The sequence below is a fragment of the Phyllostomus discolor genome, chromosome 4 (genome assembly GCF_004126475.2).
Source record: "Phyllostomus discolor isolate MPI-MPIP mPhyDis1 chromosome 4, mPhyDis1.pri.v3, whole genome shotgun sequence".
Lineage (NCBI taxonomy): Eukaryota > Metazoa > Chordata > Mammalia > Chiroptera > Phyllostomidae > Phyllostomus > Phyllostomus discolor.
Window position 1 is genome coordinate 106,376,491 of NC_040906.2, and position 12,887 is coordinate 106,389,377.

Here is a 12,887-nt window from a genome sequence, read left to right on the forward strand (position 1 = left end):
TGCCTCCCAATATTCACAACCTTGTGTAGTCCCCTCTCCTTGAATCTGCACTGATCCTGTCACCTGATTTAACCATTAAGTACCTCAGACATGACTATATGCCAGTTCTGAGCCTAACCCCAAGAAACCCTGGTAGTATCCATTTTTCCTCTCTTGGAAACTTGGAGTATCCAAGTAAGAAGTCTGTCTACCCTGTGGGAGTGACTGCATGGAGAGGCCACATGGCAGGAAGGACCCTGAGATTCCATGACAAAGAACCAAATCCTAGGGCATGTGAGCTCAGTTGAGCAGTTTTACTTGAGCTTTCCCAGCTGAGGCTCTAGACACATGAGTGAAGAACCTTTGATGGATACCCAACCCAGTGGACATCACCCACCTGTGGACATGACCCACTGAATTGTGAGAAACAATATAGTGGTTACTTTTTAAGACACTGAGTTTTGGGGCCATCTGTTTGCATCCATAGATAACCCAAACTGAACTAACAGAGGAACTTTAGGTTCTTGGTGTTTGAGGTATTCCCTCAACAGACCAGGAAGGTCTGGTGACATTTTACTGTGCTTGAAAAGAGCTGAACATGCAGAGGAGTTAAAATCATATGCTGATACAAAAGAAAATACACATTTTAGAACTTTTAAAATTCTTTTAAAAATATGAACCATAAACATTGTTTTATTTATCCATAGTTATAGCCTTCAAATGTCTAAGTTTAAAGATAAGAATGGGAAATGCCCCAAATAGTGTTTCCAGATTTGGTTCTTGACGCATCCCAGGATGAGCTCCTGCTAATACTTGGCAGGGGAGCAGGGCCTCAGTTTCACAAAAATAGTGATATTTCTTGGGAAGAACTTAAATATGGCCCCCCTTTAGTTTAAGCTAGGTTAGGTATACTTATTTTAAGCTTGTTTCAAAATAAATTCCTAAAGGGAGAGACACTCATCTTTATGGAGCCCTACCTGCATAGTGCTGGCACATTCTCTCAAGAGGCACCTTGGAGGGAAAGGATAGTGAAGTTGGTAATCACAAGGGATATGGTTTGAATCCCACTTCTTTCAGGTTTTAGCTGCGAGGCTTTGGAGTAGTTATTCAACCTGTTTCAGTCTATGCTCTTTCATTATTAAAAAGTAAGAATGTTAATACCTACCTTCAAGGACTGCTTTGAGAATAAAATGAGGTAATGTGTATGAAAGTACAAAACGGACTTCCGGCAAGATGGAGGAATAGGTGGACGCACCTCCTCGCACAACCAAGAACAGAACCACAATAATTTACAACAATGATTTGCAGTCATAATATCAGAACTGTCAGAGGATTTATCTAAATGGAAGTCGGACAGCCAAGAAGTTGAAGTAGATCCATACATCCAGACTGGTAGGGGACGACGAGCCGAGCGAGCGGGCACGGGGCTGGCGTGGGTCGCAGGCGCATGTAGGTCAGGGGAAATTTGGCGCAAAATCAGCGCGACAGCAATCCGGGGCACTGGAGCGCAGCGGTGTAGCGGTGATCCCTGAGTATGCAAGCAGCGGCTGGGGGGATCAGTGGGGCAGCGATTGTGGACCAGGGCAGAGCTCGCGGCCCAGAAGCCCAGGGAAGTGTCTGGCTCCAGGAGAACAGAAGGGTCACCATTGATCCCTCCTGTCCCCACTCCCGCCCCTGCCCCCACATATAATGTCACAAGCTAGCGACTGGGACGCCCAGCCCCGGTGAACACCTAAGGCCCCGCCCCCCACCGTAACAAGAGCGACCAGACCGGAGAAAAAATAAATAAATAAGTAAAATAATAGGAGAGATAGGGAAAGACATAAGATATGTTTCCAGCAGAACAGATCAGTCCCCAGGACTCATCCTTTTGAGTGACCAAGAAATAGCCAATCTATCAGATGCACAGTTCAAAACACTGGTGATCAGGAAGCTCACGGAACTGGTTGATTTTGGATCCAAATTACATGAAAAAAATGCAGATTACCATAAAAGGGATGCAGGAAGACACACGGAGGAGAGCCAATTGTGAAAGGAAGGAATCTGAGTCTCAAAACAACACAGTGGACCAGAAGGAAGATAGAATCAACCAAGCAGGAGAGCATGATGAAATAAGAATTCAAAAAATCGAAGAAAGCTTAAGACCATCGAGGACACCTTTAAACGTTCCAACATCCGAATTATAGGGGTACCAGAAGGGGAGGACCAACAAGTGGAAAAGTTATTTGAACAAATAATAAAGGAGAACTTCCCCAAACTGGCAAAGGGAACAGTCTTCCAAGAAATCCAAGGAGCACAGAGAGCCCCAAAGAAGTTGGACCCAAGAAGAAACACACCAAGGCACATCATAATTACATTAGCCAAGGTAAAAACGAAGGAGAGAATCCTAGAAGCAGCAAGAGATAAGGGGACAGTCACCTACAAAGGAGTTCCCATCAGACTGTCAGCTGATTTCTCCAAAGAGACCTTACAGGCAAGAAGGGGCTGGAAAGAAGTATTCCAAGTCATGAAAGACAAGGACCTACATCCCAGATTGCTCTATCCAGCAAAACTCTCATTTAGAATGGAAGAGAAGATAAAGTGCTTTTCAGATAAGGTCAAATTAAAGGAGTTCATCATCACCAAGCCCTTACTTTATGAAATGCTAAAGGGACTTATCTAAGAAAAGAAGATAAAGAAAAGACATGTATAGTAAAAGGACAGCAAACTCACAATTATTAACAACCACACCTAAAGCAAAACCAAAAGAAACTAAGTAAACAACTAGAATAGGAACAGAACCACAGAAATAGAGGGCACAAGGGGGGCGGGGGCTAGCAGTAGGGGTGGGAGGAGGGTAGAGGGGGAAAAGGTATAGAGAATAAGTAGCATAGAATGTAGGTTGAAAATAGATAGGGGGAGGGCAAGAATAGTACGGGAAATGTAGAAGCTAAAGAACTCATAAGTATGACACATGGACATGGACTAAAGGGGGGGAATGTGGGTGGGAGAGGGGGCACAGGGTGGAGGGGAGTGAAGGGGGAAATAGGACAACTGTAATAGCATAATCAATAAAATATATTTTAAAAAGTACAAAACACATTTTTGGGCATATGGCTGAGACTAAAAAATATCTTGGTTTCATTTCCTGCCTTTGGAGGTTCTTGGAACTGGGGTGATGACTCAAAGTCAAAAGAGGAGCCAGCAGCTGGGACAGCTCAGTGGCAATTTGGTTGGGTCACTGTCACTGTCCTCTTTTCTATCTATATTGCCATTGACAGCTCCTGGAAATATAGATTTTTAAAATAGTTACCTATTATCCTATATATCCTGCAACCCTTCCCTATTCTCATCACAGAAAAATGGGGTCTGGCTCTATTATCTCAAGAAAGGAATAATATAGTAGAATGCCAACTACAAATGAGTCAAACATTTGACTTTGGGGTTTTAAAAGCCAAAGACTCATGACATAAGAGAACAACTTTGGAAGAATAATTGGAGAGTTCATTTTTCTCAACACGTCACTCATACACATACATACTCCCACATATACATATGTGCACATTGACACATGTGTGCCTGCACACACTTAAAGGACTAGATAAAAATTTCTGAGACTTTGGAGTGGGGAAGTCAGGTGCAAGCAGGAAGGTAGAATGGGTAATATATGGAGAAACTATTCATGTGCTTTCTCTTTGCCCTCAGCAACTAAATGACCTTCTTATTTGGGCATCATGTGAGGAAACTAGGATTGTTTCAGAGGAATATAAAGAGAAGACAAGAGCTAATATAAGTCTATTAAAATTCAAAAATAGGATTTTCAACAAGACAATAGTCTTGAAAACTGGATTCCATGAGAAATAAATAATTTTCTACATTTATTTAGCTGCCATTTCACAAAATCAAGGTACAGACCTAGATTTAAGTTTCTACCCAAGAGGAGGTAACTTAATCTCTTATCTTTGATTTCCTCATCTCCATAATGATAATGATGACACCTACCTCAAAGATTGCTTTCAGAGGAAGGTGCCTCTTGGCTGGAGGGAGGCAAAGGGAGAGCCAAAGATGGTGCTCACCAGCCCCCTTGGTTTGTACTCAAGTCCTCAGATGTCTGATAGACGTGGTAGGGTTTGCACTTGGCCTTGTTCACCTTATGCACAGGAAGTCTGGGTTCTTCAGGGTTGGTTTTTTCTGCACAGACTCCTTGGCCAGTTTTAAAGTAGAAAGTAGAGAGGGAAGATGGTGGTTAGGTAGGAGGGAGCAGATTCCACTTCTTCCTACACACAGGAGGAAAACCTAGCCAATCTATGGAGGAACAGAGCAAACAGCCAACAGTACCCCAGCATGTATGAAGATAGGAGACCAAAAATTGTAGCGGACATTGAAACACCAGAGAGTAAGGAGAGTGTTTCAGGACAATAAGGTCCCTGGAACCAGGGTGGCTGCAGCCTCAGGCCTGGTGCTGGCCGGGTCTGCCACAGGGTTCTTGGGAGAGAGCCAGGTCAACAGCTCCCTCCCCGGCCAAACAAGGTTTCAGCAGCACCAGGAAAGACCTGGTTGCTTGAAGTTGCAGAGAGGGGAACAAGGACTAAACGGCAAACACACAGGGACTATGAGCACCCACAGAATCTGTGGATGCTGGCTGGGGAGAGTTGAGAGTTGGGCCATGATGGGCCCTCAAATGGATAGTCCCTGGTCTGGTTGGAGAATTGGGCAGTGTGAGAGACCAGGCCCCTGTACAGAGTGGCAGGCTTGAGTAGGAGGAATTTCTCAAAAAGAAAAAGTGAAAAAACACTGTTTGGGGAATTCTCCTGCAGCAGCCACTCCAGCCTCCTCCCCACCCAGCCAGGCAACACTCCCAAGGTGGTGCAGAAGGCCCTGTACACCCCCATAGTGTTGCAGAAAATCACTCACACTCGGGGAGATGGTGAAACACAAACTTTATTACGTGAGATGGCTCAGAGGGGGTTAAATTACCCAAATCCTGAGCAAAGAGTTAAGCTGGAGTTTCCTTTATATACTAGTTACACAGGCAGAAAGGGAGGGAAGAACTGCTAAAGCAGAAGCAGAAGCGAAGGTCAGTGTTTTGGCCTTGAGATAACAGGCCAGGCCATTACCCTAAGAACGGCGACTGCTGGTCAGCTCCCACCTAAAAATAGCTTCACTGTGAGAATTTTGCAGGTGTTACAGAGACCACTGCTTATTAAAGAAGCTACAGAGCATAGAAACTTTTTCATGGGGTTTTCTTTTCCTGCCACAATAGCACTAGGAAGAGAGTGCACCTGAACCTGAGAGACTGGAGGCCCAGGGAGAGTGTGTTCTGTGGAAGGCCTGGATCCCACACTCAAAGTCCCAGGGAGAAGCACCCGGCTAACCTTGGGGAGAGTACAGGCCCCAGGCTGACTGAATGTGAATCAGGAAGGGAGAAAAGTGAAACCAATCGCTCTTCAGCCTGGTGCAGCCAGCAAGACCAGCAAAACCAGTTTGGCCAGTTTTTGAAACCAGCAAGAGGATTTTTTAAAAGTAATTCTTTATTTTTTTAATCTTTCAATTCCTTTTTCCTCTCTTTCCTTATTTCTTGTTTTATTCCTTCTTCCTTTCTTTCCAGTTTTATCTCTTCTTCCTTCCTTCTTCTTCATCTCTGTGTTGTTGTTTTTTTAATACCCACCAGTGACACAAAAAACCTGGGATTGTGAAAGACCAGAGTTGAACCCGAAGAGGGGTCATCCAACAGCTGAGACAGTGAGACTAATTTCACTTTGCTATTACAGAGAATCTGAAAGTTACTGCATATTTGCATTATTATATTTTTCATTACTCTTACATCTTTTATTTTAAAGGTATTTTTGTATTCCCCTTCTTTCTGTTTAGTCTTTTTTGCTTGGCTGGTTAAATTGTATCATTTGACAGGACTCCCCTGTTCTCTCTTTCATAGTGTATTGCTAATTTACTGTCCTTCACTTCACTTGTGTTCCATTAGCACACTACTCAAGGTCCTATACTCCCTATTCTTGGTATCCAGATCACATAGATTCTTTCATATGATTGTTGCTCCATTAGTATTATAAATAATAGCTGTTCTATACAATTGTAAATACTACCCAACATCCCTCCCAGATCTTAGCCCACTTCATGGTTTCCTAAACTTTATTACTATAGTGGTTAACTCTATTCTCTCACACACCACACCTATTTACTATCCTTTACTCTCCTTTACCTCAGAATTTGACCTCCCACAACTTCACTGCTTTCTAGATCCAACTCACAATCCTTCCCTTGCCAACAAGAGTCTTATCTTCTTTCTATCCCTTCCGAAAAGTGGCTAGTTGGGTGGAATATCATGATTAACACTATACATAGCCAAAGGATCTCCTATCTCTTCTCTACCGGCTGTTACTGTAAATATCATAGAATACACTCTTGTTGTCTTAAACCATTTTGCCTTCCCCCTCTAACTGATCACAAAAAGGAATAGGTGGAAGCTATGAATGCCAGGATACCTGTTGGAAGAGGAAACCCACCAACAAAGGAACCATCAACAGATAACAACAGAAGAAGGTGAAGGAGGGATTGGAAGCCACACTAACTTCAACACAGGACCTATCTGGAAATACAACTAAATAGTGGATAAATTACCCAGAACAAACAACTGAACAAGGGTAAGAGAGGATCCTCAAAACCTTGTACACACAAAAGAACCAGCTTCAACACAACCTGCCCACACCTGCACAACAAAATACAAGAGGTGGTGGATAGATTGACCCTTACTTAACCAGCTGGTGGGAAGGACCCACCAAAGAAAGACCCAACAACAATCAAAACCTAAAGACAAACACAGAGCCAACTCAAACAACAGCCCAAGACCAGTGAGCTCAGGAGATCAAGGAGACAGCACCACTGAATTTCACAGGTATTCTACCATAGAAGTTCACACCATAAACTGAGGAGTCAGAACAGATCAATTTAAGAAGCTGAGGCTAACAAGAAGAGTCTCACAAACAATGGGAAGACAAAGAAACAATCCCCAAATGAAAGGAAAGGAGGAAGTCTCAGAAAGAATGTTAAATGAAATAGAGGCAACTCAACTATCCAATATCAAGTTCAAAGCAATGGTTATCAGGAAGCTCAATGAGCTCACAGTGAATTACCAGAAACAACAGGGAAACTATAATGAACTCACTGCAAACTATATCAACATGAAAAAGGAAATAGAAAATATCAACAAGGGCCAAGAGGAAATGAAGAATACAATTTCAGAACTGAAGAACACAGTAGAAGGAATCAAAAGCAGGCTCAATGAAGCAGAGGATCAGATCAGTGAGCTGGACAATGAGGTAGAAGAAAACACCCAGAAAGAGCAAGAAAAGGAAAAGAGGCTCAGAAAGAATGAAGAGGGATTAAGAGAAATGTAGGACAATATGAAACATAATAATACCCATATAATAGGGATACCAGAAGGAGAAGAAGAGAGCAAGGGATAGAAAACCTATTTCAAAAAGTGATGATTGAAAACTTCCCTATTTTGATGAGAGAAAAAGTCGCACAAATCCGGGAAACACAGAAAGTCCCAATCAAGAGGAACCCAAAGAAGCCCACTTCAAGACACACCATAATTAAAATGGCAAAATTTCAAAACAAAGAGAGAATCCTAAAGGCAGCAAGAGAGAAACAGGAAGTAACATACAAGAGAGCTCCGATAAGGTTAGCAACTGACTTCTCAATGGAAATGCTCCAAGCCAGAAGAGAACAGCAATAAATATTCCAAGTAATGAGAACCAGAGGCCTGCAACCAAGGCTACTTTACCCAGCAAGGCTCTCAGTCAAGATAGAAATCCAAATAAGGAGCTTCCCAGACAAAAGAAGTCTAAAAGAATACACCTCCTCCAAACCAGCTCTGCAGGAGACACTAAAGGGACTGCTTTAAGGGAAAGGAAGGAAAAGAGAGAGAGAGAGACAGAGAGGATCACAGGTATGAAAATAGCAATGAATAAGTACCTACCAATAATAACCTTAAACATAAATGGATTAAATGCTCCAATCAAAAGACATAGAATAGCTGAATGGATAAGAAAGCATGACCCACATATATGCTGCCTACAAGAGACCCACATCAGAACAAAAGACTTACACAGACTGAAAGTGAAGGGCTGTAAACAAATTTTCCAAGCAAATGAACAGGAAAAAAATCCGGGGCAGCAATATTCATATCAGACAAAATAGACTTCAAAAAAAGGGCCATAAGGAGAGACCCAAAAGGTCACTTCATAATACTCAAGGGAAGAATCCATCAAGAAGACATAAACATTGTAAACATATATGCACCCAACATAGGAGCACCCAAATACATAAAGAAAATCTTAGAGGACTTCAAGAAAGATATTGACAGCAACACAATTATAGTAGGGGATTTTAACACCCCACTGTCAAAAATGAATACATCTTGTCAACAAAATATCAACAAAGATATTGTGGCATTGAACAATGCCCTAGATGAAATGGACTTAACTGATATATATCATATACATATATAGAGAGGGGGGGGGGCGAGTCCTTCATCCCAAAGAAGCTCAATACACATTCTTTTCAAATGCACATGGAACATTTTCAAAGATAGACCACATGATAGGACACAAAACAAGCCTCAAGAATTTCAAGAAAATTGGAATCATGCCAAGCATTTTCTTAGACCACAAGGGACTGAAGCTAGAAACCAACGCCAAGGAAAAAAACCCAAAGCACTCAAAATCATGGAGACTGAATAGCATTCTATTAAACAATGAATGGGTCAAGAATGAAATTAGGGAAGAAATCAAAATGTTTCTGGAAACAAATGAAAACGAACTCACAACAACCCAATATTTATGGGACACAGCAAAGGCAGTCCATAGAGGGAAGTTCATAGTGATACAGGCCTACCAAAAAAAAAGATAGAAACATTTCAAAAAAACAGCCTAACTCTATGCCTACAAGAACTCCAGGAACAACAACAAAGACAGCTCAGAGCAAGTAGAAGGAAGGAAATAACCAAGATCAGAGCAGAATTAAGTGACATAGAGACTAAAAGCACAATTCTAAGGATCAATGAATCTAGGAGCTGGTTCTTTGAAAAGATAAACAAAATCGACAAGCCTTTAAGTAGGCTCATCAAGACAAAAAGAGAGAGGACCCAAATAAACACAATAAAAAATGAAAGAGGAGAGATTACAACCGATACCACAGAAACACAAAGGATTGTAAGAAATTACTATGAAGAACTGTATGCCAAAAAATTTGAAAACCTAGGTGAAATGGACAAATTTCTAGAAAAATATAACCTTCCAAAACTCAATGAAGAAGGAGCAGGAAGCCTGAACAGACCAATAACAGCAGATGAAATTGAAGTAGTAATAAAAAAATCCCTACACACAAAAGCTCTGGACCAGATGGTTTCACAGGAGAATTCTACAAAGCATTTAAGGAAGAGCTAGCCCCTATCCTTCACAGACTATTCCAAAAAATCCAAGAAGATGGAAGACTCCCAAACTCTTTTTATGAAGCCAGCATCATCCTAATCCCCAAACCAGATAAAAACATAACAAAGAAAGAAAACTTCACGCCAATATTGTTGATGAAGATAAATGCTAAAATCCTCAACAAAATACTGGCAAACCGCATCCAACAATATGTTAAAAAGATCACACACCATGACCAAGTGGAATTCATCCCAGGGATGCAAGGATGGTACAATATTCACAAATCAATAAATGCAATACATCACATAAACAAAAGCAAAGACAACAATCACATGATCATATCAATACATGTGGAAAAAACATTTGATAAGGTACAGCACCCATTTATGATAAAAACACTCAACAGAGTGGGAATAGAGGGAACATTCCTCAACATAATAAAGGCCACATATAAGAGACCTACAGCCAACATCATACCTAATAGGTAAAAACTAAAATATTTTCCACTAAGATCAGGAACAAGACAAGGTCGTCCACTTTCATCACTTCTTTCAACATACTATTGGAAGTTTTAGCCACAGCGATCTGACAAGGAAAAGAAATAAAAGGCATCCAAATCAGAAAGGAGGAAACAAAACTGTCATTATTTGCAGATGACAGGATAGTGTACATAGAAAATCCTATAGATTCCACCAAAAAACTGCTCAACCTAATAAATGAATTTGGCAAAACAGCAGGATACAAAGTCAATATCCAGAAATCAAAGGCATTTTTGTATACCAACACTGAAACAGTAGAAACAGAAATCAAGAAAAAATCCTAGTTGATATAGCAACAAGAAAAATAAAATACCTAGGAATAAACTTAACCAAGGAGGTAAAAGACCTGTACTCAGTAAACAACACAACACTGAAGAAAGAAATCAAGGAAGACACAAACAAATGGAAACATATACCATGTTCATGATTTCATGAACCATGATCAGAAGAATTTTTACCATGATCAGAAGAATTAACATAATCAAAATGTCCATACTACCCAAAGCAATGTACAGATTCAATGCAATACCTATTAAAGTACCAATGGCATATTTCAGAGATATAGAACAAACACTTCAAAAACTAATATGGAACCATTTGACCACAAATGGCTGCTGCAATTTTGAGAAAGAAGAGCAAAGTAGGAGGGATCACAATACCTGATACCAAACTGTATTACAAGGCCACTGTGATCAAAACAGCTTGGTACTGGCATAAAAATAGGCACATAGACCAATGGAACAGAACAGAGAGCCCAGCAATAAACCCAAGTCTCTGTGGTCAATTAATATTTGAGAAAGGAGGCAGCAACATAAAATGGAGTAAAAATAGCCTCTTCAACAAATGGTGTTGGGAGAGCTGTACAGCTAATGCAGAAACATGAACCTTAAGCACCAACTGACACCACACACAAAAATAAATTCAAGGTGGATAATAGATTTAAATATAAGCTGTGACATCATTCAAGTCCTAGAGGAGAACATAGGCAGGAAAGCCTCAGGTATTTCACACAGCAACATTTTTACTGATATGTCCCCTAGAGCAAGGGACATAAAGGAAAGAATAAACAAATGTGATCTCATCAAAATAACAAGCTTTTGCACAGCTAAAGAAAACAGTATTAAAATAAAAAAAGAACCAACCATATGGGAAAACATATTTGCCAATGATACCTCAGACAAGGGTTTAATCTCCAAAATATATAAAGAACTCACAAGACTCCACTCTAAGAAAACAAGCAACCCAATTAAAAAATGGGCAAAGGACTTAAACAGATACTTCTCCAAGGAGGACATACAATGGATCCAGAGACACATGAAAAGATGCTTAGTATCCCTAGCTATCAGAGAGATGCAAACTGAAACCACAATGAGATACCACCTCACACCAGTCAGAATGGCCATCATAAACAAACCAACAAACAACAAGTGTTGGAGAGATTGTGGAGAAAAGAGAACCCTAGTGCACTGTTGGTGGGATTGCAGACTGGTGCAACCACTATGGAAAACAGTGTGAAATTTTCTCAGAAAACTAAAAATGGATTTGCCTTTTGACCTGGCAATTCCACTGTTAGAATTATATCCTAAGAATGCTGAAACAACAACCAAAAAAAACCTATGCACCCCAATGTTCATAGCAGCACAATTTACAATAACCAAGTGTTGGAAGCAACCTAGGTGCCCATCAGTAAATGAAGGGATCAAAAAACTATGGTACATTTATACAATGGAATTCTATGCAGCAGAAAGAAAGAAGGAGCTCCTAGCCTTTGTGACAGCTTGGATGGAACAGGAAAGCATTATGCTAAGTGAAATAAGCCAGGCAGTGAAAGAAAAATACCATATGATCTCACCTCTAACAGGAACCTAATCACCAAAATGAACAAGCAAGCAAAATATAACCAAAGACACTGAAATTGAGAAGAGGCTGACAGTGACCAGAGGGGAGAGGGGAGGGAATTTCAGGGGAAAAGGTGAAGGATTTGCGGGAACAATTATAAAGGACACATAGAAATAAGGGGGGAGGGGTGGAAACAGGAGGGCTGGCAGGATGAGCTGGGATGGAAATAAAAGGCAGAAAACTGGAAAAAAAAGGGGAAAAACCGATTGCTTTCAACTTCTGAAGTGGTGACTAGAGCCAGGAAACCAAGCATATTATGTGAAAGGAATAATGATAAAAAGCTTGCTCCTTCTTGCCTTGGGGAATCTAGGAAGCCCAGAAGTGAACTTCAAATAGGAATCAAACAGGCTTAATTTGGAATTGGGGAAATGGCTTTAGAAACACTCAGAAAATAGAAAAAATCATTGAAGTTGGTGCAAACTTGTTCCCGATATAGTTAAGGGAGCAGATCAGGTTGAGTTGGCAGGAAGATAGGCTTTCCTTTGTACTTGCAGTCCTTCTCCAATAATTGTTTGAGAGCCATGGGCCTGGTATGGGTCAGGGTGTGACCAGAAGACAGTAAACACACAACAAAAGCATGTGGCTTGGACATCTTAGGCGATGGATGGGGAACATGGTGGAAATTTAAGGTGTCCACTGGACTTTCTAGAGCCACATGGAGGTTGAGTCATCCAGGAGTACCAATGAGATCAGAACCAGCCAAGAGAGACCCATGAGATACTGACTTTAAAGGAGCTCCAGCCAAGTTGGAGGCATAGGTAGAAATGTTTCACTTCCTCACACAATCAAAAGAAGGATAACAACCAATCTAAAAACAAAAAGCAATCAGAAGTGCAAAAAAAAAGCAAACTGCATGGAACTCCAACAGCCAAGGAATTAAAAAAAAAACATTCACCAAGACCAGTGCACCAAGACAAATATGGCCCAAATGAAAGAACAGATCAAAACTCCAGGAAAAGAGCTAAGTGAAGAGGAGATAGCCAACCTATCTGATGCAGAGTTCAAAACACTGGTAATCAGGATGCTCACAGAACTGATT